Below are 8,799 nucleotides of genomic sequence, written 5' to 3'. Positions count from 1 at the left end.
CAATGCAACACCGTCTGATGGAGATTTCAGTTTCAATATAGTTATTCCGTTTCATTGTGGAAATATTTTTCAGAATCCTGATTAATAAATTCAAATTCCGTATAATTGAAATTTCCATCCTTAATCCGCCGTAAGAATCCAAAATAAAGAAAAAGTGTCTTTCTGCATTCGGCGTTGTTTTTCCGTCCACAAAAACACACCGAATTCAGTATAAAACAACGTGGATTGCAGATAACGACAGTTTCTTTTACCGATAAAGAGATAACCGCCACCGAGAATATTTCTTCTGGGGAGAATATTCGAGAATTCCGAATTTTGAGTGCAATTTTGATCACGTGACCGTCCACATGTTGGAGAGTTAATAAATAGGACCGCACCACCAGACGAGAATTAATTCATTATTATTCATTCGGTAGTCATTCGTTATTGAATTCATGATTATTCATTCGGTAGTCATTCTGCGATTCTGTTTTCAGTCTTGATTCGGTAGTGATTCTTTTCTTGATTCCTTCGTGATTCTTTAATTTTTCCGCTTTAATTAAGTCTGTCTTCGTATTGGAGTTTTCCTTTGCTTTTCTTTATTTTTTTCTGCTAAATGGTGGTGTGACCGTACCGGAACAAACTGTAAGTCTCTCCTTGATACCGCATACTTCGTGATTCAAAGTTGCATTCTTTTATTTGTTAAATTGTGTTAATCCTTGTTGTTAATCCTCCTGTTTAACGCAGACTTCTGTCGCCTGGTTCTCTGGTGAACCAAGACCAGTCGACGGAAATCTCGAAGTTTTTCTACTGGTAATGCTTGGCGTGTGACACCCAAGGTTGCCACAGAAAGACCACAGTAACCTATCCCGTCCTACCCCATTTGTGTTCCGTTTAGACTTCCCGTTTAACGCAGACTTCTGTCGCCTGGCTATCTGGTGACGGAAACCAATCGGCAGAGGTCTCGAAGTTTTTCTACTGGTAATGCTTGGCGTGTGACACCCAAGGTTGCCACAGAAAGACCGCAGTAACTTATACCGTACTACCCCTGTTGTGTTCCGTGTAGATTTCCCGTTTACCGCAGACTTCTCTCGCCTGGCTATCTGGTGACAGAAACCAATCGGCAGAAGTCTCGAAGTTTTTCTACTGGTAATGCTTGGCGTGTACACCCAAGGTTGCCACGGAGAGACCACGATAAACTACCCCGTTATCCTGTAAATTGTTGCATTGTGTTTCACCTGTATCAGCCCCGTCCCGTTTATTAAATAGTTTCAAATTCTGATTGGCCTGTACACTGAAAATCACTGGAAGTGCTCGGGATCAAACCCATTGCTAAATTAACCGATTACAGAGACTTGGATCTTTCTGAGACACCCGGTTGCTGTAAATTTTGTGTAAACCCCGTACATCCGTTATTGTCTCAGAAGGAATCAAAGTGACTGCTATGAATTGTTTGCTTTCTTTGATACCTGATAGTTTGACTGAATATAGTTGATTAGAATATTCTTTGATTCATTGATTTCACTTTCTGATCACCGTGACAAGTTATTACATTTCTGTTTTCCTTATTTTTGAACTTGGTCATCAGCTGAATATATTTCTTGACTTGGAAATAACTGTATAGTTCACTGTAATTTAGATTGTTGTAATAAATTCGGTTTTAAAGTACTTGTTATCGCTACCACCTTAGATAAACCCAACTCTGTCTCCGACTAGTAGGTACCTGGGTGGGTTTGCTATTTCTCCCTATTGAAAGAATAGCTGGCGCTCGAGATTAATCCTTTTCCCGACCAAACCCGTTACAAAATTGACGCCCGAGCGTTGGGACTCTTAAAACCGGGTTCAGTTTTGGAATAACTTTTTTTTTTTATCTAACCGAGGAGAATAGTTTTGAACGGTGAACCATACAAACCAATTTATTCAGCTGTTGACTTGCAAGAAATTTTATCCGGCTTATATTTCTGAAATATAATTTATTTAGATCAGTTCAGTGACCGATTTGCTGATTGCGTTGAGTTAACCTATCTTGAGTTATAATAGAACATCACTGGTAACCTATAAACAGAACCGAACAGTTAACCAGCTATTTCTGATAACCGCACAATATTGAATTGACTTATGATTTTCACACGCTTATGATTTTCACTTGAATAATAAAACTGACTGTGTTTTCTTTTCCCTTTCCCCCTTTGATTTATTTGCTGGTTGACAAGTGTTCATTATAACTCTGATAGTTTATTGTGATTATAACCGCATTGGACTTGTTGTTTCTCTGATTACTTTATTTTATTTGAAACCGTTGAGACACTGTTGGTGAATTATTCCCTTTGAATTAGGTGAGCTCGAACTGAAAATAGCTTCAGAAAGGTAAAACTGTAAGTGAACTTGAACCGAAATAATTTTCTTGGCTGTTAAAACCGATAGTGGACTTGGTCTGAAATATTTTGTTGACAGGTAACCTATTCCTTCGAACAAGTGTTAGGTTAACAGTGAGCTGTCAAGTGACCGATAAATAGTGAGTGATAGAATAATAGGTGCTTCCTCGATTGGACATTGATTATTAATCCGGGTTTCAGTGAATTTTGTTGAGTTAATGATTCATCCGGGCCTCAGCGAATTTTATTGAGTTAATTATCCATCCCGACTTTAGTATTCATCCGGACTTCAGTGAATTTTATTGAGTTAATTTTTCATCCGGGTTTCAGTGAATTTTATTGAATTAATTATCCATCCGGACTTTAGTAAATTTTTTTTTTTTTTAATTGATTATTCATCCGAGCTTAAGTGAATTTCATTGAGTTAGTTGTTCATCCGGGCTTTAGTGATAGTGATATTTAATCGGACTTAGTGATACTGAAACATTATAACCAGTGTTGAATTATTCCGTGTGTTAGCTTTGAACTTCAACTTTACATTATTTCATACCAGGCATCGAACTTATTGAGTGTGAGTTACTGGATCGTGAGTCGGGTGGCAAGATAGTTGAACGATATGTCATTGAACATGGATGTGAACAGGCTGCTCAGTGATGAATTGACTTATGAACTAGAACTGAGAGGACAGTCAATACCAAGCACTGTGATGACAAAGCGGAGTCTACTACGACAAGTGTTACAGTCAGACATACCGCTACAGCCTTGCACATCAATGAACCCCACACTGGATATCGACATTTGCCAAAATAAACTCACCGATCTAGTGGAAGCACTTCAGAATTTCAATCACGCTAATGCGACTAACGAATTTCCGCGAATATTCACAAGATTAACACACATTCAGGGAAGACTGAACTTTATTGTCACTTCCAATGAAGCACAGTTACAACTGATCGAACAACTGAAGGCGACTACAACTAAGGCCTTGGAGACGCTGGAGCAACTGAGTAGTAGCAACACCCGTGGACAGCCATCCAGTCAGCAGGAACGGTCCCTCTTGGATGTGGAGGTTCCCAGTTCACCTGGGATGTCCCCGATCCAACCGGAAAGAGCTGAAACATCCCTGATTGATCTTGGAGATGGGGTCAATCTTCCGATAGCTGCTGGTGTCTCACATCCTGGTACACCTGTAAGGAATAAAACATTAGAACATGTCATGAACGAGACAAGGCGGACATGTACAGCATTACTGCGGCAGATACCGGCATTACCTGTCACCCAGTCACAGGACTGTGGGACAGCATCACCTGAAGGTCCGACACCAAGAAGATGGATTAATTCTACCCGTAGAGTATCTTTTCCACACTTACCTGCATCTTGTGTGAGCTCTGGCAGGACCATGTCCAGAGAGAGAGTACCATTAGAGCCGGAACCTCGACCGTCACCGGTGCCAACCATTCCTGTCCACAAATGGAATATTTCATTTGGTGGCACAGGTAGTGTGAGCGGCTTCATCGAGGAGGTGGAGAGATTGGCCGAATCTCGTAAGGTGCCCCTAGAACAAGTGTTCGAGTCAGTTTATGAACTACTGCGGAAGGATGCCAGGGATTGGTTCATCCCCAGGAGGGGTACATTCAGGAACTGGCAGGATTTCAAGGAGCAACTTAAGGAAGCATTTTTACCGGTGAACTATGAGGAGAACCTGTTGGAAGAAATAAAAAGGAGAACGCAGGGCCCTGATGAAAAACTGCTGATGTACGTCACTCGAATGCAGAATTTGTTCCAGAAGTTAACATACAGTAGACCAACCGAAACGGAACAAATCCGAATCATCAGGCAGAGGCTGTTACCGACCCTACAACAGGCCTTAGCATTCCAGGAGACTAACACCTACGATGAGCTCCTGCGAAAAGGAAAGGTTTTCGAATTAGTACAGTGGCAAATGAGCCAGTACACCAGGCCACCGTCGAAACCAGGTCTTCTTGACGAGCCCCACCTGACGTATCGTCCATCCCAACAAAACCGGCAACAGGCCAGTTTCTCCTTGGACACCGAAAACATAGCAGGAAACTCAGAACCACCAGTACCAGTAGGTCACAACAGACCACAAACACCGCTGTCACCGCCTAGAAACACCCAGCCAAGACCGGATCGACCAACGGCACGAGTCGACAAGCAAAATACAGGTTCACCCGACCGAGCTCCATCACCTATACCAACACGACGATCAAACCAACAAGGAGACCGACAGGAAACACAGGGAAACGGGACTGATCCACCGACGAGGAAATTATCTTTCCAAACACAGTGCTTCCGATGTGGTGAATACGGCCACATGCGACGAGAATGTCGAGGACGACCGAGGTTGTTCTGTTCTCGTTGCCAGAGGAAAAACATTCTCTCACGAGATTGTCCCTGCCGTCCGGAAAACTAGACGGAGGTATGGAGAAGGAGTCGACCATATCTCCCAACACACTGACTCCCATGACATCGACTGCCTGGAATGATAACCGACCGCTTGTCAAAGTTAAGATAGCCGGAGAGCACTACAAAGCATTAGTTGACACTGGAGCCACGAAGAGTTTCGTAAGTCGGAAAGTGGCAAAACAATGTGAAAGCAAGGGAATCACCGGACAACATGTTGAGAATGGTTTCGTGGTGGTCGCAAATGGTCAACCCACGACAACACCCAAACTCTACACTACCGCCGTCCACCTGGCTGATTATTCCTTGACCGACATTAAATTTTTGTTGGTGCCTGATTTACCAGTAGACCTCATACTAGGAATGGACGTACTAGGAAGATTCAATTTTTCCATTAACCTCAGTACCGCCGACTGTTACCTGGAAGGTCGACTGATTGCCAAACCAACACCGGAAATTGGAAAAGCTGTTGAGGTACAGGGCCGGAGAAAATCCCTGAATACACCTGCTGACAGCCCGTCTCTCAAACCGTTACCGTCCGTAGATTCCGTATACCTGGCCAAAGTGGAAATTCATTGCCGATGGTACAACAGGAAACTACAGGAGGTTCAGAAGGACCCAAGAAATTTCCCAGATTATGCCATAATCGATGGGAAACTGTTCCGACATTTTTGGGATCCATCAGACTTCAAAGAAATTGGAACTGGACAACCCTGGAAATTATGCGTACCCACCGAACAGCGTTCCGAAGTACTGAAGGAGAATCATGATTCGGAACTAGCCGGACATATGGGGATCGCCAAGACAAGTTCCAGGATTGCCCGGAATTACTACTGGCCTGGTATGTTCCGAGACATTGCGAAATATGTTAGAAACTGCACTTCGTGCCAACGCTACAAAGTTTCGCAACAGAAAACTGCTGGGAAGATGCAACCACACAGGATGGCAGATGCACCATTCAGGGAAGTATCTACAGATATCGTCGGACCGTTACCCCGAAGTAAAAAAGGTAATTCTTACATTGTGGTCATGCAAGATCGCTTCACGAAGTGGATCGAGTGCCGCCCGTTGCGAAAAGCTACAGCCAAAACCGTTTATTCTGCGTTATACGAACAAATCATCCTGAAATATGGATGTCCGTCCGTTGTTATCTCCGATAATGGAGTACAGTATGATAGTAAGTTATTTAAAAACAGCCTTCAGGAACTGAATATAGCTCACAGATTTACCCCACCGTACTCACCCCAGTGTAGTCCGGTAGAAAGGGCAAATCGAACCCTGAAAACTATGATTGCACAATTTTGCGAAACCGATCAGAGAAACTGGGATGAAAAGTTAGGGGAATTAGTTTTTGCTATTAACACCGCTAAACAAGAGTCTACCGGGTTTACTCCGGCTTTTCTGAATTTTGGTAGGGAACTAAATGTCCCTAGGGCGATTTATTCGACAAAACCCCAAAATGAGGAAACCAGTAACCCAACCGAAGTAAATAGAGACATGACTCACCGTACAGAACAAATCCGGCACCTACAGGAAGCACATGAGTTTGTGCAAGCTCGGTTGTACAGGGCTTTTGAACAGCAGGCTCATCATTACAACCTACGCCGTAGAGAAGTTCGCTTCCATGTAGGTGACAAAGTTCTCCGTCGCACAAATCCGTTATCATCCGTTGTCAATATACTGTCATCTAAAAAGTTCGCCGGACCGTATACCGTTATTAAGGTAGTCTCTCCTGTAGTGTATGATCTGAAAGATGAAAAGGGTAAGAAGGTTACCAACATCCATATTAAAGATTTAAAACCGTTTCACTCAGGATAGATATTTTTACTGTTCACCCGTTAATCAAACATGATCCCCAGTCATGTGAAATTTCGTTTTATTACCGTTCCGTTAACCATCACACCGGTGATTTGAAAAACCCTTTGTCAATATCCTGACAGCAACCGTCACCGTATAAGATTTCATATCCTATTCACTTCACCGAACAAATCAGTATCTACCATGTCATCTAACTAGAAACAATACTTTCTTTCTACATTTTGTTCAGTGGATTGAATGGATTCATGATACCGTTCAAGCTTTGCAATTACAATTGGAAAACATTATCAAATGGTCAAATTCATCTAGATATAGACAATCCGTTCAGCAGCACCGACATGTCAATAATTGTCAACTGTCTGTGTTTCTGAAAGGTATGTCCTGTAGACAGAACAAAGCACAGCTTGAAATCCGTTAAATTATTCTGTGAATTCACAAGGTTCCGAGACAAACCATTGCTTTAAATATTGTATTCAGAGTAGTTAAGATGAATAACGATTAACAAATACTAACCGTACTACCTTAAAAACTGGATAGATAGTCTGAATTGTATCTAGTTCTCTACTACTGTTCTCCTGTGTAACTTTTTCTATGAAATTGTAACACCGATACTGGTGAAAGTGCATATCCGTGATCTGTTCAATTAATTCTACCCGAGAAAACTGGAAAAAGCTCTGTATACTGTCAATGTTCTACTGTTAAAACATAACCTATGTGGCAGTTAAGTCTGTTCTAGGATATCAATTACTCCAACAAGATTTAAATGAAAGTTCAGCTGCTAACCTACCTAACGGGGACTGTCGGATCAGAGAGCCTCCACCATTCCTCCGTCAGGGATTACGTTCCAACTCCGAACAATATTCTGGCACACAGTGAATGTCCACACCCACCTCCAGTGTTGTGAGAGGATCCAATTCACCTCCAACAACGAGTGATTTCAAGCTTGGGTACATTTCCACCTACAACGAGAACACAAGTTAGTGAATGGTTCTTCCCACTTGAAGTACTAATCGAAAGAACTTTGGTTTGATGAAGAGGTTATTCCAAACTCACCTGCTTGACCCATCTTCGTAGCCAAATGATGCACCGAACCAACATCCAAGAAGGAAACAGTGCCAACAAGTGGTCAACATCAAAGATGCCTCATCAGCCCATTTCATCGTGAATGATAGTTCCCTAAAATCCAACCGTTAATATGAAATGGAACAATCGATATGGAGTACTCACCGTTTTATGTTGCCATCGATTTCATTTCCCAATTCTGGAGTAATTTCATTCCACTAAAAGCACGTTGTTTCTGACAGATACCACCGAACCAACGACAGTCATAGAGTGCCACGGAATAGGTTATGTCAAACGTCTACCGACAATCGGATCAAAGATCACACGCACTTCGGTCCATAGCTAGGGACGACACCGATCACGGAGCGTAACGCAGAGCGCAGAGTATGGATCATGGATCATGGATAGGAGGGAGCCACTATACATGGAAGGAGCGCACACCGGACGATTACTGAACAACGCCTGTGAGCAGATCCGGATATCACTTCTATTGTACTGTTTAGATTAGGATGAGAACTCTGTAAGGGTGAGATAGCGAGCACTTAACCGATTTGAACTTCCGATTAATTTTATTTTTTTTTTTTTTTTTTTTGATGGGCCAGTTACCCCTTATTAAATTGAACTTGTGTCTTCAACGCAACTTCAATTTTTCCCAGGGGAGGGGGATGTAACGATACTTGATTGTTTTTAATAAAAATCAAGCCTCGTTTTATATATCCGTTTCCCTGTATTTTCCAGTTGAAACAATGCAACACCGTCTGATGGAGATTTCAGTTTCAATATAGTTATTCCGTTTCATTGTGGAAATATTTTTCAGAATCCTGATTAATAAATTCAAATTCCGTATAATTGAAATTTCCATCCTTAATCCGCCGTAAGAATCCAAAATAAAGAAAAAGTGTCTTTCTGCATTCGGCGTTGTTTTTCAGTCCACAAAAACACACCGAATTCAGTATAAAACAACGTGGATTGCAGATAACGACAGTTTCTTTTACCGATAAAGAGATAACCGCCACCGAGAATATTTCTTCTGGGGAGAATATTCGAGAATTCCGAATTTTGAGTGCAATTTTGATCACGTGACCGTCCACATGTTGGAGAGTTAATAAATAGGACCGCACCACCAGACGAGAATTAATTC

At 42.0% G+C, this 8,799-nt stretch overlaps 1 long non-coding RNA gene across 1 annotated transcript; it reads right to left on the bottom strand.

The window, feature by feature from the left end:
* Positions 1-6,463: 6,463 nt before the first annotated feature.
* Positions 6,464-8,363, bottom strand: LOC123321826. The gene is made up of 3 exons (XR_006538948.1): positions 7,650-8,363; positions 7,384-7,555; positions 6,464-6,524 (listed from the first exon to the last, which is right to left on the bottom strand). It is a non-coding gene; the product is annotated as an uncharacterized LOC123321826 (long non-coding RNA).
* Between the last annotated feature and the right edge of the window lie 436 nt (positions 8,364-8,799).

This window comes from Coccinella septempunctata, chromosome X (genome assembly GCF_907165205.1).
Source record: "Coccinella septempunctata chromosome X, icCocSept1.1, whole genome shotgun sequence".
NCBI lineage: Eukaryota > Metazoa > Arthropoda > Insecta > Coleoptera > Coccinellidae > Coccinella > Coccinella septempunctata.
This window is presented reverse-complemented; position numbering and strand designations above follow the sequence as displayed.